Below are 26,752 nucleotides of genomic sequence, written 5' to 3'. Positions count from 1 at the left end.
GTTTTTATGCAGATTAACGGTCCAGAAGCACCTGTTAGTCACACTCCATTACCTTCCCTCTGTAGCTGGAGGTTATGGCGGCCAAGGCTGATATTTAAATCAAATGCAATTCCGTGTAATTTTTTAAAAGCTGTTGTAAAAGTTAAAACTAGCGTAGTAATGGATTTACAGTCATCTTCAAATACTAAAGGCCAGCTCGCGGTGTAAAAAAAAAGAAAAAGATATCAAGACTCCTTTAAAATGAAGTAGTTGAATTATTCACCGGCGCTCCGTCCTTTTAAAAGCCAATCGCGCAAACGTTTCGGGGGGGGAGAAAACATGGCGACGGTTGATATGCCGCTGTCATGCTGACTTCAAGGGGGAATAAATTCCGAATTCTTGACAGCTAGAAAATGAAGGGCCCCTAGAATCTGATATTGCTGTCAGGTGAATTGGTGACAAGCTCAGACTCACAAATATTGCTCGCACACGCCTTCCTGCAATTTATTTTCCCGCACTACCACTGATGAATGACAGTGATTACGAGGAATATGCAATATATTGCAGAGGGCATCAGACAATAACCGCACACTTTCTCTTTTGGGAAAGTAATATTAACTTCATGTTCTAAAAAGAAGGAGAGTGTGTGTGTGTGTGTGGGGGGGGACCTAATCAATTTCTCAGACATCCCGGAGAGGCGTAAAGCAAATGTATCAACGTCGACGGCAGCGCTAACATTGCGCCACTCCGTCCGTCTCCAGTGCCGGCACCCACTCTTTGTCCTCGGGCGCTTTCACGGCCTTTCTTCATCTTGTTTCCCGAGCCCAGTTTGCGAAACTCAAGCTGCAACCTCCCGGCCTGCTGAGAGCACTTGAAAGCAATTTTCTTTTAATCAAGTTCACTATAAAGGCCCTTTTGACGCCAGCCGCAGCAACACGACCTTTTTTTTTTTTTTTTTCCTCACACCAGCCACTGCACAGTATTGATTTCCAGATGAGCATTTTATATAAAATATTGTGTACCGACGTAATGAGAATTCTCTTGAGCTTATTGCCCGATATGAAAATGAAGGCGTCTTGTATGAAAAGCAAGACCCTTCTTTTTCGGATATTGGATTTTACGAGACCTCATTTTTTTTCCACATTTACAGGAAGCCCTGTTGCTGCAGTGATACCATTCCTAACTCTTCACTTTCCCATCTGAACCAGTTAAGTACCATTTATTGTTCAAAAGTCATCGCTCAAAATTCACTTTGATATCCAATAAAAGTCACAACCTTGGAAATTTCTACGACATCCAATAAACGGGTGCTTCAATAACATCGCCATTTTGTCCATCAGGTCCAGACGTTGCTACGAAGCGCAAATAAAGACGCGGAAACCTGTTCGAAGACTCCTCGAATACACAGGTGGGCCTGAACTGCCCTTAAAGGCTCCTTAGAAAAAAAAAAAAAAAATCCCGAAAGGATGCAAAATGATCGATGGTAGTTTCGATGAGCCATTATAGAGTGTGAGCAGCATTTGACGTCTCGGTTGTGACAAGACAAACGATCCTTTACGGAATTTATTATGGTTTATAGCAAGAGTCTCTCGCTTCGGTATTCATTACGTCGTAAATCCCAGACTTCCGTTCAATACCGGTACGGGTGGGAAAACATGCATTTATTATTTATTTAGCTTCTATGTGCACAGTATACCAAAAGGTCATACTGGGATGGGGGGGAACTGCAACCAACACCCAGGACTTGGGGGGACATATTTTCTATGAATTTTAAAGTGGTACAAACTCAAAACATCCAAGAATCTTTACTTTTCATTTCACTGGTGACCCCCCCTCCAACTCTTCCGCTGCTGCTTGGCATCCCCAAGTGGGAAAGCTGCAGGGTAAATTCAAAAACGGAAAACATGTAAACAAATTTATGCCAAGAGAGCTTTAGGAAAGAAACTCCACTGCACTCATGGGGGCTGAAAGACAAAAACTAATATTTATTTTAAAAAGTAAATCTTCATTGGGGAGAAAAAAAACCCCAACAACAATACAGAGCTAATATCCACAAAAGTGCTTTGCAACCAAATGAAAGATGATCGAGGAGAAAAAATATCCCATCGCCGTGTAATATTCTTTAAGCTAATCGAAGTCGAAGCAGCAAAAGTGAAAATGTAATCCTCCGCACTTTTCCCCTCTTAATGAAATCCACCCAAGGAAACACAAAGCACTTAAGGCAGGCAAATAAAGGGAGGGAATAAAGAGCCAGAATATCTTTTTAAATTGAGTATCACACTGCCTGTGAAGCAATCCTTGGGAAAACGTAAATCTATTCCACAGTTGCTGAAAGCTCAGTCAAAGTCAATAAAAAACGGAATATTTGTTCGCTCGGCGCCTTGATGCTACATTTCCTCCACTTTGCCTGTTTCCATCTGCTATTTGTAATCTTTCTACTCCCTGTGGCTCAAACTATTTTCTTGCAGTTACTGGTATGACTGATACTGGGTGATTCATTCGTCCACACGTTGCCCTAAGGATTCAATTTAAAAAAAAAAAAAAAAAAAACATAATCCAAGAGCCCCTTAGTTCACTATTTTAAGACATTTTGTATTATATAGAATTTTTAGTGAGATGATTCCGGTTCTCTCAACCTTCTGAGCTCAATACTTTGATGGCACGATCTCAGGGGAAAAGCCTTACCTGAAGAGTTCCTGTTCCTGCTCAAGTGCATTTTCATTCCCTTGTCGAGTATATGCGGAGTTCTACATCGCTAGTCCAGCGAGACACCGGACATATATCCTCAGATAGTTTATTCGAGGTTGTAATATTTGAAGGAAATAGTGCATTACGGATCACAGCCCAGAATCCTGCGTTTTGACAGCCGCTTAATGACTGCGCCCGACTTGAGCTCAGGTTGCATCATTGACTGCTGACCCTCGGCGGGCTGCTTACCGGGGACACCTTTTCCGTCGGTGTTAATGAGATGACTCTGCTCCGTCTACGGGTCACGGTGATATTTACAGAAAGCGTTGTAGCGGCAAAGAGCCGAGCCTTCGTCCCCCCCCCTTCCGCCGCGGTGGTCGTGCGCCTCATTTGCATAGCTTTCAGACTTCCTTTTCGCCGCGCCGCCTCCCGCGTGATCGACAGGCTCTTCGCGCTTCTCTTCGGTTTGTGTCGCACATGTTAATTAAAGGCTCTAATTAGCTTTCTACCCACTAAAAGGCTGCATTAAATCTGAGATGGAATGGCAAATGATTCCTGGCATTAGCATAATTGTGTTTTTGAGGTGTTAAGATTTGGGCATTAGGGATGCTAGCTCGCTCTGTTCTTTCAATGGTTTTGTTGTGTTTAGGACTCCAAACCCAAGGGTGGTTGGTTTGTTAGGCAGGTTGCAGGGCTGCGGGACCCTACAGGGGCCAAAAAAAAACGCTAATGAGACCCGGTCCCCTCTGATGGAAGAGACACAGGGAAAAACAAACGAGCGACTCGGTTCCCCCCTCAGGTGTTCCTGCGCCTGCCGGAGCGGAACTGAATGATGGTGCCACGAGTGACTTTTTGCAATCAAGAATAGTCAGAGGAGGAAAAAGGAGGAAGTTACTCGTGATTACGTGTACCCTTTGCTCGGCGCGTGCTGGGATTTGGTTCAACGAGTCAAAAAGGAATGCTTTCGAGAATGCCAGTGAACTTTTTGACTTGATCGTAGAGGACACTTAGGCTCTCGCTCTGTCAGCAGTCTGATGTTATGATGCTGATATGTGGATCAGTGGGATACAAAGTACAAAGGAAGGTGTGTTTTTTTTTTTTTCTTTCTTTTTTTCCCCTCCTCTCCACCCGCTTGGCTGTTGCCTTCAGCGCCTCATCAAACATCTGACTGGGGCCTCTCCTTATTCCGTTTCCTCCCGGAATATATCAAACTTGAAAATGCCATAAAGCGCCTGCTAAGTTTTTCAAGCTAACTGTGGCAACACTGATGATTGAAGAAGAAGGAAAAAAAAAAAGAGATGTCAACGCGCATGGACTTCCTTGCCGCTCGTCTGTGGCGTCACGTATTTCGATTCATCATTGTCCACCTGGTCCGGCCATCAAATATGACCAAAAAGTGTCACCATCTGGTCGGACCATCTCTCCACGGGCAAACTAGCTCTCTGCGGGTGAATTATTCAGGGGGAACTTGTCTTCCCGACGGCTCCCTAGGGTGACCGTTTGGAGTATGGATGATAACTGAGGGTGTTGTCATATAAGTTATTATGGAGACAGACAGATATACCATAATGCTGAAGATTCTCCGCTCTGGCCCTGAAAGTGCTCCAGGCATGAAAATCCATTAAGAGGCAGCAGAGGAAGGAAAGGGGAGAAATGATGTAAAGAGGAAGAGTGAAATTATCAGCCGGTCCGCACTAGGACTCTTTTAATTTGATAAATCTCATTCCATTTCAGTCAAATCATTTCAATTTTTATAGACCATAGCTGGGCGCATAAGCACACGCCATCATATTCCGCAGGCCACAGATGAAATTATATGAAATGATTTTCTAGTGGCACACAAAAAAAAAAAAAAAAAAACTTTTTTTTTTCATGCTTTTAAGTGGGAGAGTAACCAAGCTGGAGCGCACAAAGAAAATGGAACGAGTAGAAGGAGAAAAAAAAGAAAAAGGGCTAGGATGAAGCGGACAACAGAGCCAGAGGAGTCGAAGAGATATTGAGGCTGCAGGCGGCAAACGACTCTGCTTGGATGTCAAACATTCATTATGTCTGTTTGACTGGCGCTTGTAGGCAGCCGAAAGACGGAGAGCTCAGCTCAGCCAGATGAAGAACCAAGGGTTTTATTTAGACAACCAAAAAAAAAGCCTTTCACCCATTGTGACCTATATGTTGTTTGGCAAAGTTTTGCCAAGTTGATTTCGCTGGTCTGAAAATATTGATGCACTTGGAGTGGGTGTCAATGCGGCTCACTGAAATGTTCCCTCAATATCTAGTCTCGTGTTTACTTCCATTTTGTTCTTTTTTCCTAGTAGACAGTCAGCTCTTTTAAAAAAAACACACAAAAAAAACTCAGAGTTGTGTTGCTCATAAGACAGAAGAACCAGTTTTGGAACGATTTGAAATATGAGCCTCATTCATAAAAACACTGTCGCTGTCGAACAGAAACCTCGCCATTGATATTGAAGTCGTGATCTTTTATTAACCAATCCAAAGTGTAAATAGATTAAGAGTAAATCAATTAACTCTACTAGACACCTCAAGTGCCTGAGAAGTGTCTTATTACTTCACCTCTTCTGAATAAAGGTAAGTTAGCATGCTAATCAATTTCCGCCTATTACTCCGTCTACTTAATAAATTAACAACTTTGTAGCGAATCAAATTAGTGATTTTTTTGCGGGGAGATGTTAAATCAGCGCTAAAGAGTATAAATACGATTTTTTCGACATAGATACAATTATGAGAATTTGGCCCGACAGCGACATATAATAAATTATATTTGACTATTAGTCTGAGTGCGGTTTTTATATTTCTCAAAATATTATTATTATTATTTTTTTTTTTAACGTGATTCTTTTACGGTTGTCCTATCTATCAACATGTTACACGACTCATTCCACAAGTGAATCGAATAGCTTCTCCAACAGGTATGAGCTTTACCCAAGATGCGTGGTTTATTTTTAGACAAGCTAAGAGGTGCTGATGGGCTTTCAAGGAAGAAAAAAAAAAAAAAGACTACATGTGATTGCTGCCTTTACTCGCACATTTATTTTTGCTTCCACTGTAAAGGTAATAACAGGCGAGTGCGATCGGGCAGACCTCCCATAATTACAGCGATGATCATTTCTCACCTTCCTCTTCTGTTTCCTCCAATGAAACGAGATGTTAACGTATCAAACAATAGGTATGCCGCAGCCCCTCTATCGTTAATTGAACTAACAAATCGCCCTCATTTGCATAAACAGATCGGTCAATCGGGTGCGTGCGAGACTACAGCAGATATGTTTTTTTTTTTTTTTTTAAAAGTATCCACCGGCTTCGTTAAAGGTCAGGGTGGAGGGAGGGGGGGGGCGAGCCCCTTAATATCACAACACAAATATGACAGGTACACACCGAGCGACGCGCACACAAACCTCGCGGCCTTGATTGAGTGTAAGTGTCTGCGTTGGCGGTCAAGGTCAGCTGATAATGGGAGAGATTGAGGACAGGGTGAGGCAGCGGCGGGGGGTTCGCCAGCCGTCTCAGGTAATGAGATTTACGACCCTGAGCTCTCACCGCACCCCCCCCCCCCCCCTTTCCCCTTCTCCTTCCCATCCACCGGCTAACATGATTTATAGATCTAATAGACGTCACAGCTCCCATCCTAAGATAGAGGCTTCACGTTATCACGGAGGCAAAGTCATCTGTTCAACAGGGTAAAAATATACGACAACTTTACTAAGGCGTCGGTGTACGTGCGGCCGCGTGTGTTTGCACTTTAAAGAGCGCGTTAGCGTCGTCGTCAGCATCATTTCTATTCATTGGGGGGGGGGGGGGGGGGGGAATAAGAGCTTTCCCAATGATAGCTTCAAAGATAAACAGGTGCGGCTGTCGGAAAAGCTCGCTCGGTTAAAAATAGAGACATGACGTTCATAACCGCGATACGTACGTTCTATTTCGCACTTGTCTCTTAAGATCAATCGCAGGGTCTTCATTAGTTCATCTACCTCCGATTGTGTTTCAGAAACCTCGAAGGAATACTCTTTTGTTTGATAGATGAAAAAGATGTATGACCTAAGGGAAAGGAGGAAGAAAAAAATGTAAAAGTGTAATTAAAAACAGTCCAGGGAAAGTTAAAAAAACAACAACACTCAAATAAAACGCGATTAGCTGCCACACAAGAATAATGAGATTACCCTGCCACACCGACCTCCACGGCACTAACGCTCGAAATAAAATGGCATTCAATAAAAAACAACGCACAAACGCTATTGTTGAAGAAGCCAGACGTGCGGCAAAAAAAAAAAAAAAGGAAACCATTGAACTGACTGCTGATTTACCAGAACAACAGAGCCAATGCTTGCTGTCTGCTCAGCTCTGTTTGCTTCTGCAAAAAAAAAAAAAAAAAAAACAACAACAATATGGTGACGGCCAGATTGGCTCCCAATAGACGCCAGTGTTAATATTTGCACTCGGCCTTCTGTACGTGTTGAAAAATATGGTAGATTGGATTTTGAGCACACGCTTACACACATAAATGCTTCCAATCCCCTCAGTTGTTTGCTCTTACGCAGCCTCCCATCTTTTGCTTATTTTGAGAATTAAACCAATAAACCGCCCCCCCAACCCCCCCCTCGCGCTAAGCTACAGCCTAGCGGTTATTGATGTGCCAGCCTTCTTATTGTCTGGAGTTTTGTTCTGCTTATATTCACTGTGTCTGCCTTTGGGCCAGCATATAGTCACATTCAACAATGTGGCAATGGAGGGGGGCTCAGAGCCACACAAGCAGCTGTGGGATTCCAAGCAAGAACATGCTGTGGAAATCATATTCATGCTCTGATATGCGTTTAGCCTGCGAGTATTTTCATGAATTCTTCAGCTGCTTGGAAACTGGGGGTGATTATTTGTTTAATTTTGACCGAATACAAAACGAAAATGCTGCGGGGGACAAGAACATTGCTGATTTGGAACGAGACGGTTTAAGCTTCAAAATGGGAGACACAAAAGATGTTGACAATAAATGTGTTGCTCAGCAGTTGGGTTTAGAACAATGAGATTGTACTGTATTGTATGGACTGTAGAAATTCGTACAGTCACAGACTATTCAGTAAAGCCCAATTCATGTGATCCGATTGCCGATTAATCGCCTGATCAATTCTAAGAACACATACCAAATATATTAACTTGGTTTTTTCGTCACTTCCAACACATATAGGAATTGAAGTTAGCATTTGACTGTTTTACAATACGGTAATCCCTCGTTTATCGCGGATAATTGGTTCCAAAAACCACCCGCGATAAGTGAAATCTACGAAGTACGGTCACCAATAAGAAGTACTGGCCGGGCTAACGATTTCGCGGAAAGATGGGATTTCGCGATTATGCTAACACGTGAAAACGGACTTCTAAAGGAATGTAAACAAACATTTAGAGCAATACTTCATAGTCCGAAAGGTTAGACACATGTTTCCTCCATTTAGAAGTTTTATTTTGACTTTTAAATTGTTTTTTAATTTGGGGAAAAAAGTCCGCAATGTAGTGAAGCCGCGATAAACAAAACGCAAAGTAGCGAGGGATCACTGTACTTCAGTATTTGTTTACTTTTTGAACGGAGAGAAATTTGAAGAAAGGTTATTGCACCGGTGCTGCTTCTACTACTTTAACTCTTGCTCGACATTTTGTACTCCTACGCGACAGTTGTGAGAAGGTAAAATCGGAACCAGCTAAGCACGGGCAAGACTGACATGACTGGCAGGTCGGTGATTTAAAAGATGAGTAAAACCGAGAATCTGGCATTCCCAATGTTTCACTCTTTTAAAAGTTTGTCCTTCCGTAGCAAACACCCGAAACCGATCACGCAATCACGTTTTATCCCCTCTCGCATTTTATCTCATCTCGCACGTTGTCTCCTTGTGGGTGTTGCTCGCCGCATTCCAGCCCGCTGGCGAGTTTGTCACTTTGATGGCAGGTGGGAGGAGAAGCGCGGTTGCGGGGCAAACCACGAAGCCCGCTTTGTCTTCCAAAGTGTAGATAGTGAAAACTACTCAAGGTGATAATCATCCTCGTGTCGCCGCAAGTTCGATTTGATAGCTTCTTCCATCTGCAAGGAAGACACTAAATCGCGCCTGATTTCCCGGCGACGTAAAAGATTCCGAGCAGATCGATACAGAGTCACACTCCCTGGTTCAATTCGAGCGCAGTGTCCTAAAACATCCCCTCGTTTTGTTCCGGCAACGAGTGTTACCAGAGGGAGCTTAAAATGGCTGCTGAAAGTAAAAAAAAAAAAAAAACACTGGATCAGAACCAAACCCAGCAGACGGTGGACAAGCGTGCGGTTGGATGGCTATGTTCGAAGGGCGGCAGCTCGTTAGGGCGGAAATGGATTAGCGAGCGGCACAATGGGAGTCTTAGGCGTGTCTGCGGTGTTGTGTTAAAGCCCTGCCTGTGTTGCGCTGGCTTGCTAGACTCATTTATGCCCAGCGGTGCATGCGGCAAACCGGCACTCTCACACTGGGCTTTCTCTAATTGCCACGGCTTTCTCCCGTCCTTTTACCACATCCATCAAAGAAACCGAATTAACCTGCGGCGCCGAACAATTGTTGAGTTTGTCACATGCCCCCGGTAGTAGAATTATTTTAGCGTACTTATTGATGCCTTGAGACAAATACTTTTTTTTTTTTTTTTAAAGACAGTAAGCAGGTTCTGCGACCACCCCCCAGCGCGGGTTCCGACTTGACATTCATAAGTCTCGGAAATAGCTCGAGCAAAGCTTTATCGCAAGGTCGTGTAAGCCAAAAGCTTCCTGGAATGTGTTCTTTTAATGTCGCCGCAGTAGAATGGCACACTTGGAGATTTCGATTCGCCAATTGTACACCCCTTCGTACATGGATGGTCGGCACTCGGGGAAGTATGGTCCGGCCAGTCGCTCAATGGTTAGCTCAGTTTGACAATTCAATATTTTTTTTTCCCTTTACAATCAATCCCCTGCTTACAAAACTGCGGAGATAAAATAAACAAGCTCACTGAGATTTGCGCTTAAAATGCGGAATATCATTGTAACACACTCAGAGGTAATTTTTTTTTACATATAATTGGTCAATTTTTCAACAAAATATTGTTATTTACAGGTAGTGAAGTTGTTCAAGTCTAAAAAAATAAAATAAAATTAAAATATCTTCTGACTTGACCATACTTTCTCAGAACCACCCACATAATTGTGAAAATTAGCATTACTGCTCAAAAAAGCTAATATGTCTCACCAAAAATTCTTCTATCGTATTAGCCTCGGATAAGTCACTTCGAGGGGAAAGGATAACCCGGAAGAATGATGGCTAGCTTTGCTTTTGAAGAAGACACGGACTTACCTCTATCCATCCCTCCTTTATCTACAACCTGTTCTGTGCAGGGACAGCGCACGGGGGTTCACCTTGGACCGGCCCGCCACGCTGTCACAGGGCTGCGGTGTGCAGATAAGCAGCCACGGGGCTTCTATCTTTCCGACTTTTGACACGTCGCAGTTGGAAAAACACAAGTCTAAAAAAGCAAATTAACGATGTTTTGAATCCCATTAAGCGGCTTAGACTCAGGCGCTTTGCATTGTACATTCCGGCTCAATGTCACACCGCCGTGGCTTAGCCGGGGACACTTGAATGCGGCCTAATCGTATTATTAACACCTTTTGCTCTTCCTGCTACGACGGCTTAAAGCGTCCGCCGTGACAAAAGCCTTATCGCGCGCACTCATTCACACAGTCTGCAGGTAAACTGCGAGTATTTGAAACGCTTCCTTTCTGCAATCCCTCTTTAGCTTTCGGGAATGTGCCAGGGGGAAGAAAGAAAGAAAGAAAAAAAAACATTTGAATGACGTCTGAGAGACACCAAAAAAAAAAAATCTATTAATACCTGCTAACGTATTCCATGTTTATATGTCTGGATGAATCCCAAACTAGCATATTCGAAATTTTTCTCTCAGGTGATTTTAAGCGCCAACTAACCAGCTAGCGCTGCCTGGCTAAATGAAGATTGACATGCCCCCTAATGCCCTCTGCTGCAAATACAAATAGATAATCAAGAATCCCGTTTTGACCCCCTACCCACCCCCCCTCGATGCCGTCCGAGCACTCCGATGTCACTGAAGGAGATTGATTTTGTGAGTGTTTGCGAGGGGATGACAGAAAAATGAATTTATTCTGCGTCTGTCACAGTATCAGCCACACTGTTTAAATATTCATTTCTCATGTTATAATGCAGTGGCACTGATATTATTCTGCCATCGCCTACTTCTGCATATCCTCCTTTGCATTTTCCGGCCTTTTCACGACTTGTCACGCATGTGTCTCGAAGAATTGCAAATCCCCCACCCCCCTTTTTTTAAATCCTTCATATATTGTCTCCCTTCTATCGCGCCCGTCACGTTTAAGTTGCTATCGCAAACCGCTGACAAAAAGATTTAGCAGTTTGAAGCCGATTTAATAAAAGAGGTGTCTCGACTAAAAATCGTGTTTACCGTCTGCTAGGCTGAGATTGAGGGCGATGGAGAGGCGTAATGAAATAAAAGCCCGGGCGGGGAGATGGACTATTGGGGCAGGTCACGTCCGTCTGCGACGCACTTATCAGGTGGGGATTTTTCTGGAAGTGTCACTCGCTGTAGGAAGCCTTCAAGGCCCCCCTCGGGGAAAAGGCTACGCCAGGCCGGTGACAGGGCTATCTGCCTCTGACAGCTCAAAGACCTAAAGCCGGATGGCTGGGACAGATAAGGCGGCATCAACACCGGACACACAAACACACACGAGCAAACTGGCATTCACTTTGCATTAACAAATTGCCTCGCCGCTCGCTGATTGGTTTGGCCGGTCGCGTGCGCGTACACAATCACACGCGTTCACACTCGTCCGGGTCCCTGTCTGGCAGCCGGTGAGGCTTCCCATTAGTTGTGGTGCAGTGTGCAAAGTGAGGAGCGCTGAGGCGAGAGACATCAATTTGCTTCCTCTAATGCGCTCGCTGCCCCCACAAGACATATTGATTATTTCTTCCCCGCAAAGCGACAAATAGCAATTTCGGGGGTATAATGGAGATAGATGGTTGGTTTATAAGAAACCCCCCCCCCCTAAAGAAAAGTTGTAAGGGGAATCTATGATTCCACCACCCACTTTTTGTCCCCACCTGCACAATTTTTTTTTTTTTTCATATCACACAAAGTGAAGAAATGGGAGCAAATAAATGAGGCAGCGCAGTGGTCAATACAAATCAAGAGATGCGAGGAGAGGACAGATGTTGGCAAACTTATTTTTTTTTTTTTTCCGGGGGTGCGCAGATGTCGAGGCGGTCCGGCAATGCAACATTTGATGCGAGCCCCCTCCAACGGGTGTCACCTCCTCCAGGCTTAATGGTGCTGCCGCAGAGAGCAGCTGGTGCCGCAGTGTTTGCTCTGCCTCAGCCTCGTGCTTGATGCATCTACTTCATAACCCCCCCCCCCCATGTTAGCGTCAGCGTGAATGAACCGCATTGTGGTGCAACATTCAATATTCCATTTTCGGGGGGGGGGGGAAGCAAAGCCTGAGTTTGAATTTAAAAAGGATACACTGTGGAAGAGTTGGACAGATTTTGTCAAAACACAATTGCAAAGGTATTGGGTACTTGAAAAGCACGCCAATACTAGATAATAATACGCGAAAATCTGACATTGATTTCGTCTTTCTTGCCAGTAGTTGGTGCTTTTCTGCAGCCATTTGACACACCTGTGAATATTTTTTTTCACAATTATCTGTGTTAATTGAAAGTTTATGTATCACAAGTACTAGTGGTATCGGTACTCTGTATCAGTATGGTTGAGTACTCGAGTGAAAACGCATACTGGTAGTAGTAAAATTTGAGAAAAATTATAATTGAATTCATTTTTGCATTTTTCTTGTGGACTCAACTTGGCCACCGGGGTCAGTATAACAAAGTCATGCAGATTATAAACAAAGAAGACTTTCATTTCTGTAACTCAGAACGCTACAGTGATATTAATGGTTCGGCACAGGGGATAAAGAATATGTGCGATCATTGTAATATTCTAATTGCCTTCAAATATCCATTGCGCAATTAAACCGATATAACCGAGCCACATAGATTCTATTCCTCAACCCATCTCTGCCATTTCCCATTATTTGTTAGCACAAAGCCAAGTCGCTCATATCTGTGTTCCATAATAGTCATCTACCGAGAGATGGGATGTCAAACCTATTGTAAGGAATATCTATTTCGCACGTGCAAAATGTCCACCCAACATGAAAAATGCTATTTGTTACCCGCTACTGGGCGAGTTACCTCGGACAATCATCTATTGGCAGTGAATGAAATCAGCCATGCCTATCCCCATCCACTGCAATTTAAAGTGTTCAGTGTCACGTTCAAGAGAGTGTCTCTGGAGGAGCCGGGGAGATCGAACAAGCAATCTTCCAATAACAAGATGGCCACTCTGCCACCTGAGCCACGGAGTGAAGGGGCGGGGGGCTGGAGGTGGGGGGCTCACTATCACCTTTACTGGTGTGAAGTGAATATGAAATGGAAAACATGTTTGTGGGTTTTTTTTTCCTGCGATGTCTTTTCGGAAAGTTTGAGTCGGTTTACCTGCTGTCATTTATATTCCCAAAATGTTCCTGTAGTTTATCAGATTTTTTTTTTCTCTATCCCATTGCAGACAGCCCACACAGCGACAGCGTGAAGACTGATTTGTCGTCGCCTGCGGGCTATAAGAGCCCAGCGTGGCCCTTTCCAACCTCCATGAGGTAAACGAGGTAACGCACCGCTCATCACGCCCAAAGACCGACGGGGAATTGGATTTGTCGTTTATACGGCTTTCTCCTACCGCCCCTTTTCGAAAAATGATGTCTACAAGTGATAACTGGTAATGGACTTTCAGTCTCCTCAAATTATACTTGCCATAGTGGAACTCAGATTCCAATATGGCCGCAGTTTTTGTCGAGGTACAGCTTCCTTTCATCGTTGCTACCGTGAATATTTCATACACACACACATGCCGTCCCCCTCTTTTCCTTTTTTTTTTTTTTTTTCTTTTTTTCAATTTTCATCTCTAAAGCTACTATCATTGTTTAGTCACCAGAAAATGTTGCAAATCACAGATGGAATTGTTGTTTAGAGCGTCACTATTAATAATTCAGTATTTTTTAGTACTGGTTTTACCGAGCGAAGGGTTGAAGCCGACGCCTCGCCTGCTGCGTGTCACACAACAAACACTTTTATGTTTTTGTGTTTGCACACAATGCTGCTTTGCCAAAAGGGAAAAAAAATGAGTTGGGAAGGAAAAAAAAAAAAAAAACGGTGGAAGTTTTGTGGCTTTTAAAAGTTACTTCAAAGTTCTTGCTGATAACAATGAATATGATTTGAGTATACAAATAGGCATTAATTTCTTCCCTTGTGACCATTTTGTCCAGCAACGATATGGGCTGTTGATTTCAAATATTTTTCAGCCTCATATAAGTGAATAAAGTGGATATGACAGGCCTATTTGGGATTTCTTTTTTTTTTTTTTTTAGCTGTAATGGATTACCGCTTTAATTGCATGCAACAAGCCTGCAGCGGGCCATTAAACATAGTAAATTATTTCCAAAGCTAGTTTGAAAAATGGCAAAAACTTTCACCATTCTACCGACGTTCATACCCCCGCCTCCTCTGGCTGCCGTAGTTTGTCAAACGAAGGCGAGCCATTACAAAGCGGAACAGCGGCGCTAACTTGTTTTAGCGTAAGTGTAAACCGACACGCTTAATGGAATGGAATTTTTAAACACCCCGGCGGAGTAATAACGCTTCCCTCCCCAGAGATGGAGAACAACTTAAATTATAGGAAGCAGCCCCGACAGAGAAAAGTGACATAGAAGCACATGCGGAATGAGCTTATTATCCTTGTTACTGTCAACACAGCACAGGCCGGCTGTCAGTGATCACAACAGACGTGTTATATACGACAACGGCGTTAGAGGCACCGGAGCCTGATAAGAGGAATGATCCATACTAGTGATGAAACCAGACAGGTGAGATGGAGAGGGGGAAAAAAAAAAAAAAAGGGAGGGGTCGAGAAGGGTTGGGAGGAGCAGCTGTTTGCGGGAGAATGTAGACAAATGGAAGGATGGAAGGGTGATGCAAGACTGTCACGTCAGGTGGAAACAAAAGCGGGGGGGGATGCAGAAGTAAGCGAGAATAATGTTGTGGTGCTTTGGATGGAAGAGAAACAGGGGGGAGGGAGGGGAGACGGCGGGATGAAGGGGGCGCTGGGTATTATCCGCCATCGATTTACTCCAGTCAGGGTTGGCCGGACGGCTAATGAAGTGTGGGATCTTGGGGCTGCCGTGTGCGCTTGTCTGTGCCTTATAGCGTTTAGGATGCACGGTGGCATGATGCGGCACCTGTGTGGAGGTGTATCAGGTGTGTGTGTGTGTGTGTGTGTGTGTGTGTGTGTGTGTGTGTGTGTGTGTGTGTGTGTGTGTGTGTGTGTGTGTGTGTGTGTGTGTGTGTGTGTGTGTGTGTGTGTGTGTGTGTGTGTGTGTGTGTGTGTGTGTGTGTGTGTGTGTGTGTGTGTGTGTCTGACAAGCTGATGCAATCCGCCACATTTGGTGCATGTATTAGAATAGAATAATAATTAGCATAAAAATAAGACTAATTTGATTGTAAGGAATTAAGCCACAGGGGGGCAGTATGATACAATTGTGTCAACGAAGACACCAATGAAGAAGATTTTCATAATCGCTAAGTCACGACACTGCACTAATATGAGTTATTCTTTGCAGAGGATAAATAATATGTCCGCGATGGGGTTTTAAATGGTGGGTTAGCATTAGGCTAGCTAGCAAAAGGCCCATTTTGGCCAAAACATTTTAAATCAACACCTTTTTTTTAATTACAGGGCCAAAGTTTGACTCTGGCTATGCAGATTCTCGAGTAATCAAGTCCAAAACAATTAACCCTCACCCACCACAGCATTTTCTTAATTTGCCACCAAATTAGGGCAGCATCACTCTTGAGAGCCACAAACTCCCAATAAGCCGAAAGTCCCAAGTAAGAAACAAAAGGTAGAGAAAAAAAAAAAAAAAAACATCTCGCTTCCATCCCAACGCAGCTCCTCCATTCCTCATGTTGCCTCTCATCTCACATCCCCTTTTCCCCTGGCCTCCACCCACTTCTCTCTGGGTCTAATCCTGTGCTCGACATGCTCCCTTTTTGTTCTGCGACCCTGACAAGCCATCTCATTCCCCTGCTCCGAGGACAGTCCCGGTGTGCTTGGGGATAATGGAATGAAATGCTGGTGTGATAAAGCCCCAAGGATCTGGGGGAGAAAACACGGGAGTGTGTCAAGCAGGGTGATAACACTCTATTCTCCCTCGCGTCTATCCGAGAAGCAGGGATTACAATTTTACAAGCGGGCTTTTTGCTTATTTGCCGCCCCTCGTGCCAGGTTTACACAGGGAGGTGTCACAGCTACGGCGGAATACTCTCGTATCTGTCTCGGGCTAAGGCCTTTATTAATTTTGACGCGGGCTGCCTCGTGTTGGTGGACAGGCAATTTAAAGTCGCCATAGCGAAAGCTAACTGCTCCCAATGGAGGCGAGAACTCTGGAGGTGGTGGAGCTGGATCGTCTCTGTCATGTATTGTGCGGTAGATATCAAAATCCATAGCTCTACTCGCTCGTGCTGTCACATCGGCTACAAGTAGTGATCTTATGATTAAATCGTCAGCACATTTCTGGCACCCATGAGACCAATTACCGCAGTTCTGGTCCGATAGATTAATATTGGCAATGCACCAATACGACTTTTTTGAGGATGAGCACAATTCCATACATTTAAGTACCGATACTTGGTAATGGCTTATGTCTTGCGGTTTTGATGATACTCAAGCTTGGACTGAATATGTCTTGAGTCTCACTCGACTATCACGCTTAGTTTACACTTGGTTAAAAAAAAAAAAAAAAAAAAGGTTAAATTATTTTTCAATTTTTTTTTCAAAATGCTTGCAATATAACAACATTAATAAATAGAATTTCATTTGCTGTTTAAATTAGCCATTTTTTTTTTAGCAAGTATTCCTTGGTGAGCCACGTAAGATGATGTGATGGCCCAGATCTGGCCCCCGGGCCTCGAGTTTGACACCATTGGACAATGGCACTTTTATGTGTTGGCTCAAATATATTTGCATTTGTCTTATTATTACTAAGGGACGTTAGATACTACATTTTTTCAGATCGATACCAGTGTGAGTACTTCTAGCTCCTGAGTAGTCATTGATACCGATACCAAGTATCGACACCACTCGTACTCTTAATCAATGCATCCCTGTAAAATAATAATTTGTTCTAACTATGAGCTGGACTTTCTGCCTTTGTAACCAGGATCAATCGAAATGATCATCGTCGCCTCCAAACAATTTTGAACTCAAGAGAAAAGTTGACTAAAGGTCCAACTTGAAGGTTTTATAGCTCACATGGTTTTGTGCCATCCACCTACTCTTGACCTCAATCTGTTAGCCATCCACACGAACAGAAAAGGCGGAGGGATTCCCGCTTTCAATCTCAGCTGCCACTTGGCCTCGCGACTTCACCTCCGCCCATCAAAGCAAAAACATTCAACGAGCCGACCTTGGCCACAAAAAGAGGATAACTAGAGGAGAAAGGTGTGGGCTACCTCACGGGAGAACCTCCCACCCTATAAATAGAAAAGCTGGCAATTAAGTGCCAATGTAATCGTCCCCGCGGTAAACCAGCCCTGAGAAGAAGAAAAAAAAAAAAATCAACCCTCATATCTCCGAGTCTTTATTCACCCGGCTTCCTCATCATCGCTGGCTATTGGCTTAATTACGCCTCCGCCATCCCAGATAAGAGAGTGATAGCCTTATCACCACGGCTCATTTCCAGATCCATGAAATTAATAAAGTCCACCTCCCATCTCAGTTATGGGGGCAAACTTATATGAGCCATCACTGCTGAAGTAGTACTTGCAAAGAAACACAAAGGGAAATTCTTCCCCGGTCCATTTCAGACAAAGACTGGTGGATCTTCTTTCGGAAAAATTACATCGGGGGTATAATTTTAGGTGAGTCATTTGTCAGGCGCTCAGCAGTCGTATTATTAATTTCATTTCGGTAACTACTTCATTTTCCTTAATATGCACCGGGGGAGAACTGCTAATTTGCAGTCCCGTTTCCCTCAAGACTCGAAATTCTTTGCCCGACTGTAAAATATGAAATATTGTGACAAAGCCCAGCCCAGGCTTGTAAACTCCTAACTCCTGACTGACTCCTCACCTAATCAAACAAAAGTGGACACTGAGCTGCTTTCCAGCCAAATCCATTGCCAGCCTCCCCTCTCCAACCCCCTCTCAAGTTCTCCAATTCTCCATGTTGGCTCCTGTAATCAGCGGGGAGACAGCTGGTTTCACCACGCTGTTCCACCTGCCGGCTCCTCTGAGTAAACGGCTGTGCTTCACCGACCAAATCCACTCCAAACCTCTCACCGAGTCACACTCCAGCACACAGTTCTTTCGCACATCGATTTCGGGGAGGCTGGATGACGGGCGGGCACCCGTCACTGTAACGATGTTGGCAGAGGAATGAGACGAGCTCCCGTGAGCTTTGGGCCTGTCATTTATTTCTAAATGACGGCAGATGGTGGGCTTGGCGCTTGCACCATTCTCTCCTTGTCCCACGATGCACTTCTTTGATGGATGTGGCGAGCGGGAACGCCGTCGAGGAGACCGAGGCACATCTGCGCCGGCCGATAACGTGGGGGCAAAGTGTGTCTGGGCTTTCTGGCCCGTACATTCCCGCTGACCGCTTGAGGACTCTATTCTAGTTGATTTCCCTCTGGAGCTTTGTTTTGCCAGACCTGCATTGACATGAACATCCAGGCCCGATGTCGCTACCTCTTTTGTTTCCATGGCAGGACTACTCAGAAAATCGGAATCGGCGAAAAATATTCACATTGAAGAACGCAAATACGTTCAAACATACCTTTAAAGGTATTTGCTCAATTTTGGACTCCACAATGGCAGTTCCACGCTTGCGTACTTTTTTTGTACCAACTCCTCTGACTCATCCATCCTTCACTGAAGAAATAAACTGACACGATGGGCTTCACACCTTCAGATCCAAAGGCACCATTAAATTGAGCAATCACTGCCAAACAACACCCTCGCAAAGGTCATGTCAGCGTCATCATCCTAATCGTCGGCCACCGTCACTTTGGGTGATTTAGGGTTGCGGTAAAAGCATCACGAAGCGCCCAAGCGCATCCGTGCCCATAAACGTAACCGAGGCAACGGGGGTTGTCGGGGGCCACCCGCCGCCGATGGATCTTTGGGATTCTCCGCGTGGCGCTGCACGGTGTCAAGTCAGGCGTTAAGAGTCGATTTAGCGGCGGCATTGGGGAGGCTCACACATTAGCGGCAAGGAAATAGGAGCCAGCGAATACTTAGTGGATGATTGGCTCCGCAATAACACAACAACCCCCCCCCCCCACACACACCCACACCCTTGGTAGCCCGTCAAGCGGATGCCGTTACAAACAGGCGGCCATTAGCGGGCGGGGCAGCTTGGCGAAGCGTGTCGCTGTTTCACGCCTTTTACGCCACGGGGATGTTTTATGTCATCCATGATCATTTTTGGGGATGACATACAATCAGGTGACAAAGTTAAAGATAAGTCTGAGCGAGGCCACTTTGATTTTACTCCGAAGATAATTGCATTGGGCATGTCCGTTTTGTCGTTTACATCTGTGCTTTTAATTAGCAGTAAATATAGCATAGCATGAATACATCAGAAAATATATTCGCTTTCTTCTTGTCAAATCCAACTAAGCTCAACGACTAAAAAAACTAGCAGCAGTGGTATTGTAAACACATACGTTTCATATTTTGACTTCATCAATTAACTTTGGCCGTTTCTTGATTTGATTTGTTAGCGGTGATGATACATCTGACTTTGCGCATCCCCTGCGCAGCCCATCTCAACCCACCGTGGCTCAGAGGTGAAATTTCCAATGCTGTCAGGTGGAAATTGCATTTACCTAATGCTAATTTGTTTTCCCAATTATGTCTGTGGAGAATTGTAATTACTTCCCGGATTGCGTACGTACCCTGGGAATGTGTTCCGCCATGTTGCTAGTGCTGCTTTTCATGCGTAAGGACTTCGGTGTTGTGATTTTGCTTTCTGGGCATAAGTAATCGAGTCTGAGAATTATTTTTGCTCACGTGCGAAGCGAGAACGTTAGAAAGCTACCGCTGTGAGTAATTAATACAATATATTCTCATTTATAAGTTACATTCCAGTACTTAGCTCAACAAACCGTGTCACCGAAACGGTTGCGCGTGTAGCCGCTTGTTGTAATTGTCTCATTCTAATACGAATGGCTTTGCATTGCTTTAATCGATGGCCCTCCATGTCGAATACAAGGAGCTTTGTATGTTGATATCAGACGCCGCCGCGCGTGACAAAGTGTCGGTAATCAACGACCCGAGTACGTGTCGGATGGATGCGTCGACCATCTAGCACGTGTCGTATGCTAAAAGCGAGTCTTTTCTGTACAGCCCATGAAATGATGCAAAAAAAAAAAAAAAACCCTGGGGAGCTTTTAGAACTTTAACACACATTCCCCCCCCCCCTTCGTGACTGGCACGTCATTAGCGGAGCGCCACGCTCGTGCGTCGCTTGCCAGACAGGCCACGCCACAGGCAGCATGCTAATTGTAGAGGCGTAGCCGGCGTGCGATGACCTTGTATGGTAAAAGGAAGGAGGCAGATAAGTGGTTTTGTTTAGCGTCTGGTGGGCAATGGGGGGGGGGGGGCTCTCGCGCTCAAACCGCCTTTGCCTTGACCTTGGGCGGCAAAGTCGGCGCACTCGAGATCATAAAGCCGGCGCCTCATTAAAAAAATATGAAGCAATGTAGTGTGTATAATGGCTAATAGACACATCACATTATATAATGTCGATGTAATGAGCAGAGCATCGTCGCGGCTATCACAACATATCATTTTTTTTTGCCGCACGCCATTAGGTCCGAGTCATATAACGCCAGTCAAATTTATACATTCACCTTTCAAAGCAATCATTTACCTGATGGCCGCTGTATAATAGACGTGAGGTCATCTTCTCAAAGGGCACGCAATTTCCACTAAACAGGAAAAGCCGCTCGGTAATCCAGATAAAGCGGCAGGGTACCATTTTTTTAGACCCGCGGTGCACAATCTCGACTCTTTGAAGCGTCGAGCGTGTCGAGCTTTATCTGTAATTTTATCAGAACACCTCTCCAGTTCCCCCAATAGCGCGACCTTTTTGGCAGCACGCTCGCTTCTTTATGCTCGCCTCTGACAGGTTTTCTCTCGCGCAGCTAAACCGTAAAATCCTCAGATTAACGTCCAATCAATGACAAAGCACGTACGGATGTGAGAAAGACGAGGCAGATGTCGAAGTCTTCGATAAAAGGTCAAACGTAGCTACAGTTGAGTGACGGGTGGCGGTACGCCTGAAATGACATTTTTTGCTCATGCTTGACAGGTAAAATATAGCGTGCCACCGATTAAACAAACAAAATAAAGTCCGTGCGTTTAGAGAGCAAGGGCAAGCTGCTAAACTGTCGTTTTTTTTTTTTGCGCCATTAGTTCTTCGCTGACACGCATTGATAGAAAGACCTCGTCTCCATCTGTCCTCGTTAAAAAGTCGTCATATTTAAAAACAATCATTTCAGACCTTAGCTGATGAGCATTTTATTGCCTTCGGGAAAATGTTGGAGTCAATACAAGAGAGACGGCGTGAGAGAGAGATTATAAAAAAAAAAAAAAGCTTCAACTGATAATGAAAGAAGCTTTTTCTATTGATTTTTTTGTAGACTGAGATATTTTTGGGGTAATTTAGCCACCTTTAAATGCTTACGTTTAGTCAATAGAGCTGTTGAACAAAGCTAGCATTAGCAGTAGCCGCAATAGCTTTGTTGAACGGAGCTAGCATTAGCTGTAGCCACCATTTTGCTCATTCATCGCAAATTTGTGACATAGATATTGTGATTTTCTGTTACAATCCCTCTGTTTTGTCATCACGGCGTAAATAACCTCAAACACGTGATGTTTTCTCTCGCAAAGTATCCGAGGCTTGGTAGTAAGTCAGTCTCCCCCTGCGGGCTTGAAAGTTTTAATCTGCATGCAAAAGAGTCTGATTCACTTTTGACTTGTTGACATGCTGCTCCCTCAAATGCCAGGAGGAAGGTTTGCCTCTATGTGGGAGGTGAATCAATCCATCAATGCGATAAAAGTTGCTTCTTCAACAACTCCAAGTGTAGACAAAAGTTCCAATCTTAAATCAAATGTGTTCCAGAAAATTCTGCCTGGAGTTCACGTTGCTGATCGTGGCCATTCATTTGTTAATCCTTCCGCTAAAATAAAAGTCCTTCAAATGTCAAGGGCACAACATGTAGGTTTTTTTTAGTTTAAATGGACGCCCATTGATTCACAATAAACGACGCTATTAGCTAAGGTAGCACTTATGTTCGGGTTTTTCGAAAACCAGATGCCGCACGAGGGCACGTTGAGCCTTTTAAAAGCCCCCTTCGCTTTAAGTGCAAATGCTTTTGTTGCACATGATGCCATAATGCTATTTTAATGCCGCCATATGTCGTTGTTTGCGGGCTCCAACTCTGATTAAATCACTCGCCTGTATCGTGATGGAGGGGGTAAAAAGTCGAGCTGATTAATTAATTGCATTTTCCGCCCAAGTGGAGTAAAACTAAAAATAACAGCGTAGCTAATCCATGAATAGAAGCAAGAGTGCGGCACAATCGCTAATCTATGAAGGCGGGAAAGCTTGAATAATGAGAGGAAATGAAGCCAATTTCACACGTGCAAAACGACACACAAACAGGCGTCTCACGGGAATACGCCGAGACACCTGATTGGCCCCGGGGGACTCGATATCTCCGATTTAATTTCAGATAGCGAGTAAGCATATCCCGTTACAAGCCATTACAAGGGTTTAATGCCAGCTTCTGTTTATATCGACGCACGTCTTGGGAGTTAGCCATTCGAGAAGTGACTATAAGGCGAATGTTAAAAAAAAATTGAGTAAAGTTGTCCGAAAAATACGGTAATTAAGATTTTTGCTATTTAGGGTCCACATATAAGAGAGAAAAAATATCGAAAAGTCCCTTTGTTGGGACTATTTCTATTTTGGCTTTGATATTTAACGTCCCACTGTGACAAATGAACAACGGCGTCCTACACTGTGGGCCGCTTGCAATCCACATCCCAAAAAAAAAAAAAAACACCGCTATTGATCATTCCACAACCTGCTGGGAGGAAATGGGGAACGCCAAAAAAAAAAATGCACCAGTCAAAACAAGAACCATTAAGCACGAGGGGGTGGGAAAAGCCACGCGGTAGCTATGGGAGAAAACGATAATGCTGTAATACAGATTGAAAATGTACATTGAGTGGGTGGAAGAATACTCATTTGCAACTTTTTCATACGCTCGCCACTTGGCACAGTTTTTGGAGGTGTAATATAGGCCTGCCCAAATCAGCAGTAGCCCCATTACTCATCCCCCTCTGTGCTGTCTCCTGACTTGGGGGGGGGGGGCTCCAGCGCTAATGCAGATTACAGCGATATATGAGGGCTATTTTGTTCGCCGCAGGGTGGAAACCATCAGAGGCAACCCTATCCTTCTCTTGATGCGCCACCTTACATCTGTTCAACCCACCCACCTATTCCAACTAAGCCCACGTGGAGATCCATCATAGCCTACTTCCTATCAGATCTAAATGCGTGTATTGTCCATCAATTATTCACCATGTGTATTAAAAATTGGGTCGACTTGTCAACTCGCTCGCTCCCTCAACCGCGGATACAACCGTTGGGACTGTGTGTAACTAAATGTGACTCCGCCTCCCGGTATCTTTTAGGACCTCGACGGTGGTGCGAATCCACCATTTTGAGGTCTTTCAAGGTGTCTTCTGTTTCGATCCAGGTTTGTCCTCATCTGACGATTTAAATAGCTCATTCATCATGTGATTGGGCTTTTTACATTTTGACTTTTGAGCGATCTGCCTCTCAAAGAGCCTCTTGGTCCGGCAGCGCCATCCATCATCCTTCAATGGGGATGTCACAGCTCATTGTGTGAGGTGTTCAAAGCCGCTAGCTAGGCTCGCCCCGTATTTTTCGTCATGATAACGTCAAAGCTAAATTTGCACCCGACCGACGGCAAGGTATTCTCTGATTTCAAACGTGGGCGAGGCTTTCCAGCGGAGTCGATACAACAAGTAGTTGCTGCTCAACAAGGGATATAATTAGTCGGCGGGTAATGGCGGTTTGGAAACTGTTAGCCGTGGGTTTATCTCTGGAAGTCGCAGTTTGAGCTCTGCGCCAAAAAGGCGTTACAGAGTTGTCTCACATTCACAGCTTGTCTTGAACACTAAGAAGGTCTTAACTGTTGTGTCTTTTTCTTCTTGTCACAGGATCCACCAGGATGGGCCTTTGGATACCTCACATGAAGCTTGAACGTGGTCCTCTTGAATTCTGTTAGTCTTTTTAGCCCGATCATCTTGAGCAGAAACCAAAATAGTTTGATAAATCTTGCCCACTTCTTCCCTCCCGTCTTCTGAGGGCCGACCCCCACCGCCGGCCTCCATCTCCCCCGCAACCCCCTGCGCAGCGCAGTCGCATTATTAAACTTGTATAAGATCATTAGCATACAAAGCAGGGAACCTACAGCGTCGCAGTCATACATATTTATCTGGACGTGCCTGACTCACTCCGGCGTCGTAACCCCAAAGCGTGTACCGGCTAGCTGTCGCCGGCGACGGCGTATTTCGGCCACTCGCGAAGTGGATATTAGTCAAAGCATGCCCCAGTTTGAAGGGAGGGGGAGATATTTATCGGAAGGATATGCGCGTTTGGAAAACGGCAGGCGGATGCTAGCTCGGGTTCATCGCCGCGCTTTGTTTCAAGCATAGCGAATGTCATTTCCACGCCGGCGTCTGATAATAAAATACATATTCATCTGCCGGCGCACATAATCAAGCAGGGACTTTGATACTACAAGTGTCACCTGTGGGTTAGCCGCGCACGAGTGGGAAAGCGGCTGCGCCTCGGCAAAACCACGCCATCATTGTCTTCTTGCTCTCCTGGGTAGTACCCAAACCCTTTTGTTTTCCCGCTACCCCCCCGCCAACCTCTTTTTCAACCTGATTGCGCAACCCCCTCCTTGTTTCCGATGTTGAATTCTCTTGCTAATAAGCCAAATACGCTTAATCTTTGGGTAATTTGACGTCAGCATTTGAGCTAGCTTGTGAGCACACGACGACGACGTAGAACTACGGAATATTTTCTTTGCCTTTATCTTGTTGCTAGGCAGAGTCAATGGGGCTCGTTTATAGCTGCCCCAACAGCCAATGACAGCACAGCAAACAAATCAAGGAACGAGGAACAATAGATTAGAATTCTGGATACTAACACAAGCTACTGGTGGCAACTGCTTCTTCCCCCCCCCCCCCCCTCTGCCTCTCGCTTCTTTTCCTTCTTGTGAGATTGCTGTTGTGTCTTATGGCTTTTTATTCCTACGTGATGGTCGATGGGTTCATGTAGGAGCAGAAGCCACTAAACACGCGGTGACCGCTCAGCGCGACGACCGACGTCATTCACGTCACAATGATTTTTATTTTTTTTTTTGATGTGCATAAGGCGCAGAGATGAGATGCCTCGTTGTTTTTATGTCAGATGGTCTGGAAAAACGCTCACACATGTCCAATAAGAAAAAACTTTCCACTCAATTTCCATTTCTTACATAGTTTCAATACTCCCCCCCCCCCCCCCCAACTTATTCAACAGTGGCATTTATTCCCTTAAAGCTCCCCTTGAGCTGAGTTCACTTCCAAGCAATTAAGCGTAAAATTCAAATGACCTCCATCCCTGTTGGGTTCGCTTTGGAGCGTTGGGATTGGGTTTAAATGTCAACCGTCTATTCGCCCCGGACAATTTGGAGGAAGCCTAAACGTGCTGTTGTTGCAAGCCCAAAAAAAAAAAAAAAAGAAAAGCCTGAATTATGAATCCATGTATATTACACCGGTTTGACACATGCTACCAATTGTGTGACATTACTTCTGCACCGACGCAAGTTTGGATTAATATTCAAGAAGACATTGCAATAGCTACGCTCTGCCGGGGTTTAATGATTTATTCAGCGCAGCGAGTTGTTGTGATCTAATATTCTGTGGGCGGAATGGGAAGTTTCTTTCTCTTGCATTATCGGTTTAATTTATTTTTCAGGATCCCGCTCCTACGCGGTTTTTCTATTTTAGACACGCGGGGTCTGAGAGAATTCCAAAGCAGAGCCGAAAAGAACGGGATGGGGGGGGGGGGGGGGACGGAAAGGTGGGAACGTTCGCATGTCTCGGAAAGTAAAAGGCGAGCGTGTTATTTGAAAACAGTACAAAAAAAAAGGAGATTGACTGCAGATGTCCTTGTGCTTCGCCGGCGGCCGCGCTCGCTTTGTGATCCAACGTTGAAAATGTCAAAAACAATCTGCGCTATAAAACAAGCGCATTTCTTGATCAAGTCGCGCGAGGTCACGCGACCCTCAACTTAGAAACGACCGGCGACGACGTTGAAATGGAATTTTTCATGTGTCAAATGCAAAAAAAAAAAAAAAGCGTGTGATGTGTTTTTGTGTACAGTATCAACACCCCCGCAGGCTCCACTTTGATTTGCCTGTAATAAATAATGCTCTTTTGTGTTCTCTGTTTCATTTGTACCCACGTTTGTAATGTCAGCGCCGTTCAATAAAACATGAACAATGCCTTTTCTACCTACTGCATATCTCCCGTTTCATTTGTCAATCGAATTTGGCTTGGTTCTGGCTTTTGTTTTTCCTCCCCCTTCCGTACAAACGTGTGTATACGCTTCGACGATTGTCTGAATTCGCCAGCTTTTTTTTTTTTTTTTCACGAGAAGCACGCACAGGAAGTTTCCACGCATTTCAATCCGCCTGTCAACCCGATGATAGGTGCGCTAAATCGACTTCAACTCGTGCCTCATTAAACAATAAAGAAGCCTTTAATCAGCACTGCAAAGTTGAAGA

General features: G+C 44.6%; 1 long non-coding RNA gene across 1 annotated transcript; it reads left to right on the top strand.

The window, feature by feature from the left end:
* Positions 1-1,397: 1,397 nt before the first annotated feature.
* On the top strand, positions 1,398-26,752 carry LOC147040103 (uncharacterized). Its single transcript, XR_015063206.1, has 3 exons — positions 1,398-5,591; positions 13,327-13,423; positions 24,132-26,752. It is a non-coding gene; the product is annotated as an uncharacterized LOC147040103 (long non-coding RNA).

The sequence above is a fragment of the Syngnathus leptorhynchus genome, chromosome 21, assembly GCF_054491065.1.
Source record: "Syngnathus leptorhynchus isolate UIUO chromosome 21, UIUO_Slep, whole genome shotgun sequence".
Classification (NCBI taxonomy): domain Eukaryota; kingdom Metazoa; phylum Chordata; class Actinopteri; order Syngnathiformes; family Syngnathidae; genus Syngnathus; species Syngnathus leptorhynchus.
The sequence above is the reverse complement of the archived record's forward strand: the minus strand, read 5'-3'. Positions and strand labels throughout refer to the sequence as shown.